Source organism: Canis aureus, chromosome 32 (genome assembly GCF_053574225.1).
Source record: "Canis aureus isolate CA01 chromosome 32, VMU_Caureus_v.1.0, whole genome shotgun sequence".
Lineage (NCBI taxonomy): Eukaryota > Metazoa > Chordata > Mammalia > Carnivora > Canidae > Canis > Canis aureus.
In genome coordinates this window covers 31,958,763-31,971,074 of record NC_135642.1, presented here as the reverse complement: position 1 = coordinate 31,971,074, position 12,312 = coordinate 31,958,763, and the positions used below count along the sequence as shown (strand labels likewise).

The window sequence follows — 12,312 nt, the reverse complement described above, 5'->3', positions numbered from 1 at the left end:
AACCAAGTGAGCCACCCCAGTGCCCCTGCCCCGCCAAATCACTTTTACACAAGTGTCACAGGACCGATACAACTGAAGATTAGTGATCTTTGTTTAAGGGAACCAAAATGTCTCCTACTTATTACAACCTTACTTGATTACCACCATATCACAGTTCTAATAATCAATAAATATAAAAATTACAAATATCGAACACAGAATTAGGTTGTTCCAAGTCCTTAGCAGGGTAACCCTGGACTGCTTATCACTACTAACTTTTAATGTAGGAAATTGCTCCTGGTAACCACAGTCACAAAGTCCATGTTGACTCCAATCTATACATTAAGATTCGGCTTCATTAAGGCCAACTATCTCGTCCATAAGTAAACTAGGCGCCACCGCTCTATAAAGATTTTCCTTACATTCACTACTTACTTGGGAGCATTAACTTCATAGGTCAAGATGGTTTGGAAAATAAGCACTATTTGCACTTAGGCAGTGGGCGTCACCACCAGGACCTAACAGAGGTAACAAAGAGTAACTCCACCCAACTCATTCATGGGCTATCTGCCTAGAAAGCAGATGACCAACTCAAAGGATCAAAGCTCCTTTTCCCTTCTTAACAACAGAGTTGAGTATGAAGCCCCATTTCTCATTTCAGAGTCACAAACAGAACACCTGAGTAGGTAAGGATAGCCCCATTTCTAATTCCAGAATTCTGCATAATGAGTTCTTGGCCAGAATTAAGCAGAGCTGATTTTCCTTAGAGCAGCAGCAATGGTCTCCAGAGGGGGTCAGGGGAAAGTGGAAGAGGTTGCAGAAAAGGACAAGTTTTTTCTCATCGATGAAACCACAGCTGGTATCATGCCCCCAACTCACCCCAGGATCTAAGAACCACTTCCCAGTGGAGGCCTTCAAGGAGTCTCTGATCCAGATTTCAACTTCTTTATAGAGGCCCTGCCAACAGCCCTGTCTCTCCCATAGGGCTGGTATGAGGATTTCATCAGACTCCAGGTCTCTGATACCTAGGTGTCTAACATATCAGGTCCTCCATAAAGGATGGCTAATTTTATTTATTTTAGTTTAGTTTAGTTTATATTTTATTTTTTTAAATTTTTTTTTAAGGATGGCTAATTTTAAACACTAGGTTACTGACCCTTCAAAGACATCAGAGCCTGAGGCTATTTTTCCAACAGTATTAATTAACAGTGGTAAGCTTCCCGGGCCATGAACATTTGCTTAGAAGCAGAAAGCATACCTTGAGATCAGACGGTTCTGATGGAAATTGGAAGGCAGGGGACTGTGGGCGTAAGACCTCCAAACCTAAAGCAGGTTTCCAGGAAGAATGGGAAGACCGAGAGGCTAGGAAAAGTTGAGGCTGAGCCCAAGACAGCCAATGCCACCACATAAAATGGAGAATCCATTCAAACGCGCTCCACAGAGGTGCCAGAGGTGCGGGTCATTAGGCTTAGAGAGGAAGAGCTATAATCTCACCACATACTGGGTTGTGACGGCAATAGCTGCTACCCTGATTGCAAGAGCATAAATGCTGCTTCTTGGATTTCACATTCAGAATCAAGTCATAGGTAAATCACGGAAGCCCTCGCTTAACAACAGAATACTAAGTATCACCAACCCTGAGCATTAGAAAATCAAAAGGTACATGGGCGCCTGGGTGGTTCAGTCGGGTTAAGCCTCTGTCTCTTGGTGTCGGCTCAGGTCATGATGGAGGTGGTGGGATGGAGCCCCACTTCAGGCTCTATACTCAGCACAGTGTGCGTTTCTGCCCCTCTCTCTCACTGTCCCTCTGCCCCTCCCTTTTGCTTGCATGCTCTCTCTCCCTCTAAAGCAAGTAAATGGATCTTTAAAAAAAAATAAGAAAATCAAAGGTACAGCTGCCTTTGAGAGGTGTGGGGGGTAAACAAGAAACAGGCTATGTAAGAGACAGAACAACAACGAAGGAGGCCAACTGAGGTGCAGAGAAGCAGCAGCTTTAGGACTGAAAATGTGAATCGGCTGCAGGGAGGAAGGGAAACGGGCTGGTCAGGGTGAGCTCATCAGCAATCACAACAAGACACCATAAACAGCTCTTAAAACTGATAACATGGGAAATGGCACTGCAAGCCTAATATTCATACATGTGCAAGTCACAAAGGTGAAAATGATCTACAGGGAGGAGGTGGTTGCCTCTGAAAAGGAAGACTAAGTGAAGGAAGAGGTGGGGTAAAACCCTTGCTGCTTTTCATTTGGAGCTGTTCTGTAGTATTTTCTATTTTTTAACTCTTTGCATGCATTACTTTGACTTACATTGTTTTAAATGAAAGATCCTAAGACTATTACTTAGATCACAGCAGTAGGGTTTTTCTCTGCTCATACCAGGCCTTACCATGCTGTGTTCAGACCATGGCAGCTGGCCTTACGGTGTGCTTGCTTTGTTTTAAAGTCATGTGTAAACTCTGCAAGTCAACTAGTCATTTTATGGTTCTGGAAAGCTGTCTAATTCTAATTTGTTGTAAACAGAACAGCTTTGATGATCATTATAGGTCTTCAGAATATGAGACGTTGCAGCAAAAATATGGAATTTTTAAAGGTTTGTGTTCTATAGGAGAGTATTTAAATACAGACACAAATATTCCAGAGCCCTTAAGTCCATGAAACCCAATCAATTCTGAGAAAGGGCTCAAATCTTGAGCTCTCCACAGGGCTAACTTTGAAAGAAATTAACTGATGAGCATAATTAGCCAAAAAGTGTAAGGAAACAGCTCATTCTATTATACCCATGTATTCCTAAGTTTAATTATGAAAAACAATCTGGAAATTGTTGTTGTTCTGAAACATTTACTAAGCACAGACAGTAGAATGAAGAGCCTAGTACATGTCAGGGAATCCTGATCAAGGATGTGATGCTAATTAGGATGATGCTAATTAGGACTCCCAGCCACTCAGGGGCCCCATGGGGGGAGAGCAAGTGCCTGTACCTTCCATCAACAAGCGGAGTAATCCCCTCATAGCACCAACTTTTGTACTGAAATTTTTTTGTAATAAACAGTCAAGGCTACAAAAACATTTTAATAGAAAAGAGAAATTTTGCAAGAAGGCAATATTAACCTAATCATTATGCAAGCATTCTTGAATGAAGGATTCCACAACACTTTGTTTTATGGTTATTCCTTCTCTTAGATTCTTAATTCATGTGGGGCTGGGGGGTGGGAGGGATGGGTTTCTCTTAAAATGCATTAGCTGTGTTTTTAAAGGTAGTGTAACTTGCTTTAATTTCCTATGTTACATTAACAAATAAATGCTGTTTTAATATATATAAAAAAAAAAACAAGCAGAGAATCTGGCTAATGGAGGATGGCAGGAAGACACAAGTGCCTAACATTACATTTTTAATGAAGAAAAATAAGCATAAGAATGCACCTTCCCTGATGTCATAGCTTTTAAGGGACTGATACAGAATGACAAATAGCTATATAGATAGATCCTGCTTTGAATTTTATAGATTCAAGGCCGTCCCCCTAAAACAGCACTGGGAATTCAAAATTCTCAGAGAGTAAAAGACAATGTTTTTCATTTAAAAATAGTTTTTAAATATTTCTCTTACAAGCCTGAAGGGAAAATGGAGGTAAATTCAGAGTATTATACTTATTCTTAAATCCGGAATATATCACAAGTCATTAAGTAACACATTCAACAACTCATTTATCATATATGTCCCTCTTCCTCTATACTTTATCAATCTCTTCTCTCTTGTGCAAACAACCCTCTAAAAAAGCACATGTTTATTCCTATGAAACATGGCTGTCTCCAATTCTTAATTGTTCATCCCTACAAGATCTCACCCAGCAGTGCCTGGCCTTCTGAAATACTCAGAACATGATTGATTGATTGTATTTTTGATTAAGTTGTATTTAGACTCAGCCAGACTCGTGTCCCTTAAAGCAATTCTCTTCTCTCTGGTTTATATCAAAATAAAAGATCCTGCTTGCATTTATTCATTGACTGTAGACACTTGCAGAAGTGTCAAGATTTCAGGTAATTTTTCATATTATTATACATTTAAGACAAATGTTTCTTCTGTTGTTGTTTTAATTTTTTCCTAAAAAGGGCAGTGAAGTAAATATCCCCAGGAAGCAACCCAATTAAACCATACAAATCAAGCAGTAAACCGAAAGTGGGGTTGACAGAAGGGAATACAAGGTAAGTCTGTCAAATTTCATTCAAGTTTCCAGAAAATAGGAACGTTAAAGGAAAGCCAGAAATCACTGGAGGAGCAATTCCAAAGGACTGAACCACCGTGTTCCAAACAATGTAAGCCACAGTATAATTTCACAGAACTTTCCAAAGCAGCCAGGATTATGTGGGCCTCTTGACATAGGCGTTATTGTTGCTCCTTCCCCACATTATTTTCCTGTCCTAGTAATTCAGTCTTCCACCCGTGCTGCCCCCATACACATCCCTACACCCCATGGAGATGTAAGTGCAAAGTATAGTTTCCCATTCTGTATGGACCCATGGCATAAGAATGCACTTGGCACACTGTTTTTGGATCTGAAATGCTTCCTGCCCACTGTGCCCAGGCCCTTTAGACAAACAGGACCGCCTAGTGCCCCCAGTAATTCCCCATAGGATAAGAGGCACACCAAGACAACCAAATGGTTCCTGGGCCAGACAGATCCCTTCCTCTTCCCTACCCTGTGTACATGTCATCCCCTTGCTCTCAGCTCAGAACTTTCAGCCATACCCCTCCACTCCCACCCAGCTCTACGCTCCTCACACACAATGTTTACACGGGCCTCCCTGGAGTCAGGCATCCACCCACCCCATCCCTAGCTCCCAGTGTCCTCACATCGCAGGTGCATGCTTATCTATTAGATACCACCTAAAAAAAAAAAAAAAAAAAAAGATACCACCTGGCCAGAGGCTGCCCATACTGGTGTGAAGGGAGGATTCTATACCCTTTTACTCAACATCTTAAAACACTATCATGTTTATTTCTACATTGGCTACAAGGTGGCTCACAGTTCAATCTCCTGTTCATGTAAATAAGCCACTTTTTTGGGGGGTTTCCCAACAGAACAATTCCTTCTCATCTGTTCGACCTCTGACCTCTCATTTCAACTAGACTAGTTGTCAGCATTTTCTAGAGATAGCTGATGTATAACCAGAGTACATTTCTATCCTGCTGCAAAGGAATGACACAATTTCAGAGGCAGAAGAACCCTTAGCAGTCAGTCATACATGCCAATCTGTCCCAAATGTCAGTCATCAGGCCAGTCTGGCTAGTTCATGGCCAACAGTCCCTGGTCAGCAGAGAAATGAGAAAGAGGTGGCAAAGGAAGAGCATTTTCATAATGCTAAAAACGTGTAATCTAAATTTATGACATTCCTACTCTTCCAGTATTAAAATACTTCTTTCATGAAATGTTAGATGATAGTTATTTTTTTAAATCTTTAATTATGAAAAATTCTAAACACAAAATAGAAAGAATAGGATATAAATATAGTGAAGTTTCATGCACTCATCCAGCTTGAGTAATCATCAACTTTGCATACACATAGCCAAAAATATGTATTAAAAATTGATCGTGACATTTTTTTCCTGTTTTATAAAATCTAAAAGGAAACGAGTAGGTTGGGTCAGCATACGTTTCACAGATGACTGTACAAAATTGGCAAAGATCAACCTGTCCCCAGTTGTGCAGCTGGTCAGGAACAGAAATGGGAAGCCTGGTGAGCCACAATAGAGTTGTTGAGTATAGCGGCATAAACCAACCCTTAACCTGTCAAATGTCAATCCAGGCATACTAAGGACCTGCAGAAGATCACCTCTGTCCCCTGCCAACAGTACGTCACACACGCTACTTGGCATCATGCAGCCCCACCCAGGACAATCAAAGGGAGAAACCCAAACCTATAAACCAAAGTTTATCTCATGGTAGAGCAATTGTGTGCCATCCATGGAGGTCTCCAAGAACCACCAAGCAGTTTCACAAGGCAAAGACTACTAAAATTTTCTACATTAATTCCTTATCCAACACCTCAAAAATGAAAAGTTTATAAATAGTGTGAATAAATATGAATTTATGCAATAAGGCTAAAAGACAGCCTCTCATCCTATCTTGCTGGCCCCTGTATTCACTCACCCAATGACTAGGTGGAAAAAATAAATAGCAATGTAAGTGGCAAGACTAGGTGGCTACATGCCTGCCTCAGAATATGTCAAATGAGACAGTAAGTGACAATGTTTCAACACTTACATTTTATCAATTCAGGGAGTGGCTAATTGCTAAGATACATTTTTTTCAAGGACTCACCTGAATTCTCAGTTTACGTAAAGAGTTGATTTCCCTGAAGATATCCTAAAGCATCTGAGAAGCCTTCAGCAGCAATACCTAAAACAATAATAAAAATTATCAGGATCAAAAAAAAAATTTATCAGGATCAAGTAATGTTATAGATGTCAGTTTTAGGAGAATAAAAAATGTTCATCTATACATTTGGCCATTTCCCTCCATACTAAGCATGAAAGGAAGTAACTCAGGAAACAATGAATTTCCGCTACAACACATGGGCTGGGAATTCTCTTTACCAACAGGGAATTGAGGTCCCAAGACAGTTATTTCAAAGACCAAAATTATGTTACTTTTGGCAAAGAGGCAAAAACACATTTTTTCCCTTCCCTGTGGTAGAAATGCTTAATGGCTTAGAATTTAAACAAAGATACATTTCCCCACCCACTTGCCCCCATCCCCCCAGTGTTTAAAACAAAAACAAGGCACTCTCAGTCTTTATAAATTAGCTTATATGAGCTCTTATCTCATTCACCCTTTTCCTAACTTAGTTCCTCTAATGTGTCTGCGAAGCAGCCCCTTCTTGCTTCAAGTGATCTCATCTCATTCCCAGTTCTCTGAGCCATTCACAACTGACCATTATTAGCACTTGGAAACCCAATTTAAAACAGAAGCACCACCATCAACCGCAAAAACGTCTCAGCCACAGTTAATAGATATCTCAGTGACAACATACATATCAATGAAACAGAATACCCATATACAGAACCAAGTATCCACATGAATAGACCAAGGACATGGAATCATCTGTCTGGGTAAGTGTGTGAGACCGGTTCATAAATGTTTAGCTAATGAGGAGGGAAAAATCTAGATCTCTACCTATGAAAAAATAAACTCAGAATAGAATCAGATGAGTACTAAAAGAATATACCATTAATTTTATAATACACAGAAAAGGGCTTTCTAAACATGCTGGTTTAGTCGGTAAAGTTTCATGATTCTTAATCTTGGGGTTGTTCAAGCCCCACATTGGGCATAGAGATTGCTTAAAAATAAAATCTTTTAAAGAATAAATAAAAAATGAACTTGACATCAAAAACTGAAACCATGGGGCACCTGGGTGGCTCAGTCGGTTGAGCTTCTGCCTTCAGCTCTGGTCATGATCCCAGGGTCCTGGGATCAAGCCCCCACGTTGGGCTCCCTGCTCAGTGGGCAGTCTAGTCCGCTTCCCTCTCTCCCTCTGCCCCCTTCTTGTGCTCTCTTCTCACTCTCTATCTCAAATAAATACAATCTTAAAAACAAAACAAAACTCTGAAACCATGAAGGACTGAGACATTTGGCTACCCTTTTTTTTTTTTTTAGGATTTTATTTATTTATTCATGAGAGACACAGAAAGACAGGCAGAGACACAGGCAGAGAGAGGAGAAACAGGCTCCATGCAGAGAGTCCAATGTGGGACTCAATCCTGGGACTCCAGGATCACACCCTGAGCCACAGGCAGATGCTCAACCACTGAGCCACCCAGGTGTCCCTTTGGCTACCTTTTTAAAATCTCCAAATTATGAAAAAAAATCTCAAATTTATGAATGGCAAAATTAAGTCAAAACTAAAAGAACAAAAGGTGACAGCTCCAATAAAAGGTGAAATAAGAAATTAGGTAAAATATTTATACAGCAGACATAAAGGTTATTATCCATATTTAGCCAAAAAAAAAAAAAATCAAGCAGTAAGAAAATACTCTCCTTGAGATGGACAGTCAATAAACCTTCCATAAGAATTATAATAGCAGGGGATCCCTGGGTGGCTCAGCCGTTGAGCACCTGCCTTCGGCCCAGGGCGTGATCCTGGAGACCCGGAATCAAGTCCCACATCGGGCTCCCTGCAAGGAGCCTGCTTCTCCCTTTGCCTGTGTCTCTGCTTCTCTCTGTGTGTCTCTCATGAATAAATAAATAAAATCTTTAAAAAACAAATTTAAGAATTATAATAGCAATAAACATATGAAAAGATAATCAACTACACTAACAAAAAATACAACTTAAAGAACACCTTTAGAAAATGGAGATTTTTTTAACCTATCAGACTGATAAAGATGTCAAAGACTGACAATAACCAATATTTCAGATGTAGCTCATGAGGTAGCATACCACTTATGTTACTTTGTCTACATGTAAAATGATACATTCTTTGATACAGCAATGCTAATAACTCTAAGAATTTACCCTACATAGTTAATTGTGTAAGCAGAAAAATGGACATACATAGTATTTGTAATTTTTTTTTTCCATAGTATTTGTAATTATGAGGGGAAAATGAATCAGTGCCCTCAAAGTTCACAAATAGAGGAGACGTGAAATAAACAATACAGACACTGGAAATACTGATGGAGATTTGTACTTACTGATAAGATGCCACAAGAATAAAATAGGTAAAGGACCATGCACAGTGATTTCATTTGTGTGTGTGTTTTCCCAGATGTCCTAAGACTTAGAGGGATGTTTATCAAAATAATTATGATCACCCCTGATTATCAGAATTTTAAAGGATTTTGACTTCTTATACTGTTCAATTTCTTATAAAGAGCATGATTTTTCCAAAGAATGGAGCTGTATCCTAATCCCATGCTCAAGTATTACATAGATTTCTACTTGCCTTTTGCCAGCTTTCCTCTCATCTTATTGACATTTGTATCACAAATGTGCTTGTAATGAACACTGATGAGAGTTCCCTTCTTCATCTCCAGCTCCTGTTCATTTCCTAGAGCCATTTTAACCTTGCATTTGTGTTCTAAGACACACCTGCATCTTTATTATAAATGCCGCCCCCCCCTCCCCGCGCACACACACACACCAGCTTTAAGGTAGCAGCTCAATTCAGTTGGTTTCTTGTGACCAAACGAGTTCCACATAATACAGTGCTGCTTTTTATTTTTTATCTTTTCAATCATCCCATTCCATTTGAAAACAGAAGAGTAAACCCTGTAATCACATGAATGGTGATTTATCACACACAATGTCATGTAATGCTTATGACCTACAGCTGAAGTAACTGAAGCAACAGACTCAAAGCTAGTATAACAAAGGCAAAACTATTTCAAGAGACAGGTAGATTCATTCCTAATAAGAGAACTGATGAAAAGAGTATTTGAATAAGAATAAAAACAAATGGGACATGCTTGTCCAGATGGGCCATTTCTATGGTTAAACTATGCTCCACTATAATGTTTTAACCATATCATTGATTTATTTTTATTGGATTAGTTTATCTATGAAAAGCCTTCTTTTCTATTTAGACTATAAAATACAGTAATGTCTTCCCATTATGGAACCATTATGTTCAATTTATCTCCAGCAAACAAATTTATTCTTCTCATTGCCCTATTTTTAAAGGTTGAGAAGTTCCATATAATGCATGGATCCTCCTAATACCATAATTATAAACCTGGTTAAAAAGCTATAATCCCTTGTAGACATACAAATCCCTTTACAGGTGCATTGGATGTAAAGTACAAATCTAATTAATCCTCCTCCATCTCCTAGAGGCTCCCTCTCTCCCAAAAACAATGTCCCTAGAAAGTACACAAAAGGACAAGAATCTCTATCCAATCTCAGAAATGAGTTATCATGATACTTAAGTAAGTATTTGGGTCTCCAGGGCATAACTCAGACAAACATACAAGCCACCCAGTGCCATCCACTCTCCTCACCCCCTCCTCAGTCCCAGGGCATCTTTCTAAAAGGATGGTTGGGGGCAGGGGGATGGGGAGCCAGACAAGTTCACATCTGGGGCTGAGACACATCAGGATTTGAGACAAAATTTGTGCTCCTCCTCCTGCATTTAAAGGAGCACAATGTGGGCAGCTCTGGTGGCTCAGCGGTTTAGCGCCGCCTTCAGCCCAGGGTGTGATCCTGGAGACCCAAGATCGAGTCCCACGTCAGGCTCCCTGCATGGGGCCTGCTTCTCCCTCTGTCTGTGTCTCTGCCTCTCTCTGTGTCTCTCATGAATAAATAAATAAACTTTAAAAAAGAAAAATAAAGGAGCACAATGGCTAAGGTGAGTGATTCTGGATCTGTCATTTACTAGTCATTTGGCTTTGATGTGCCTTAACCTCTCTGTGCCTCCATTTCCTGCTCTGTAATAATGCCCAGCACAAGAGCCGTTGTGAGGATTAAAGATAGTGTATCTAAAGCAATCCAGCAATGCTCAAGAATAAAACATAGTCTTGCTTGCTTGAGCTCCAATTCAGTGGGAGCAGTAATGGGAATGGTCCATGGAAGAAACTCATTGTCTGTTGCCTGATCACAATAAGGTGCCTAAAAGGACTTGGAAACATAATATGTATCTACATAGGACACTTACCTATTAAAGTGATTTTTAACATGAATAAGACCCTTCAAATTAAATAGAAACTTATTTTAAAGGTAGCAGAAGCATATTATTTAAGGACCTCTGCCTTAAAATAGTCTTTGAATCATCATCTGATACATCATATGGCAGCTCCCACATTGTACCTTTTCCGAGTATTCTGAGAGGGGCGTAAGTAGATGCGACCAAAAGGCAGCAAAAGCTACTGACTTGTCACCAACAGCAGGACTCTAGGGCTGGACTTAACTGATTCTGTATCACAGACCACTTGCTACTTGCTCCAAGAAGCTTAAACACACCTCTTGGGAGTCCTCAGTCACTCATCACCAGAGCAGAGATACTATTTCTTAGATATTTCAAATGTAGAAATGAAATGGGCATATACAGATAAAGTTCTTAACTCAGTGCCTAGAGCAAAGTGCCCCGAAAATGGCATATCCAATATTGATTATCCTCTTAACAGCATTAAAGAAATAAAACGTATATTAAGTAATCTAATCGAGCCCATTCAAGGTACTTTTTTCACTATGAGGGTTTTAGGACCACTTGTTTTTCACATTTTACTCAGCATAATGCACACAGGAATGTAGGGTTGAGGTGAAGGGGATCTGCCAAGGCAAAGCTGCCTCCCATGAAGAGCCCTCACAAAGCTTATGGCTGAAATCTTACTATGGGTATAGATCTGAAGCAGCTAAGATAATTCCCATCCTAACATTTCATTAAAAGACAGAGAATAGTGGGGTGCCTGGGTGGCTCAGTTGATTGAGCATCCAACTCTCAGTTTCAGTTCAGGTTGAGATCTCAGGGTCCTGAGAGTGAGTCCCACATCCAGTTCTGCATTCAGCATGGAGTCTGCTTGAATATTCTCTTCCTCTCGCCCTACTGCTCATGCTCTCTTTCTCAGATAAATAAATCTTAAAACAACAACAACAAAGACAGGGAATAGTGTAACAACCTAAGCTTTCCCTTAACACCATCTACATGAGCATGAAAATCAGGAAATAGGTTCATATGAACACATCTCAAAGTTAACAAAAGTGCTAGGAGAAGAGTATACAGTTGACCCTTGAAGAACATGGGTTTGAACTATGTGGGTCCACATATGTGTATTTTCTTTTTTATAGGTGCAATACAGTACTCTAAGTATATTTGCTCTTATGATTTTTTTCTCTCACTTTATTGTAAGGATGTAGCATGTAATACATGTAACATATAGACTATGTATCAATTGACTGTTTATGATATCAGTGAGGCCTCTAGTCAACAGTAGGCTGTCCATGGTTAAATCTGGGGGTAGGCAAAAATCACATGCAGATTTTTGACTGGAGGTAGGGGTGGCAACCCTAACCCAGGTACTGTTCATAAGGTAACTGTATTACTTTTAGCTTGAAGTAATACTAACATTGGACACATTGATTAGTAATTCCTCAAATCAAAATCCAAGAAGCAAATAAAACAAAAAGTTCTTCAGGAGCCCTAAAATACAGACAAGAAAAAACAAGGGAAATTCTGAAAACAAAATTCTCCCCATTTCCTACAACACCTACCACTTGCCAAGGATTTGTCCTGCTTTTTTTCTGAAACCATGAGAACTTTTCCAGTCTAAGTACAGCTCCATGTTAGAGTCATCTCTGTCAGGAGGTATGTGACTCTAAAGGGAAGTGTCCAATTCTATTT

At 39.8% G+C, this 12,312-nt stretch overlaps 1 protein-coding gene across 5 annotated transcripts in view; it reads right to left on the bottom strand.

Moving 5' to 3' along the window:
• TLN2 (talin 2) overlaps window positions 1–12,312 on the bottom strand; it is a 426,778-nt gene that overhangs the window by 245,480 nt on the left and 168,986 nt on the right. For all 5 annotated transcript variants that reach the window (XM_077881335.1, XM_077881341.1, XM_077881336.1 and 2 more), the window contains one exon: window positions 6,297–6,374. The gene's annotated coding sequence lies outside the window, so the exon portion shown is untranslated. The remainder of the gene's footprint in view (window positions 1–6,296; window positions 6,375–12,312) is intronic.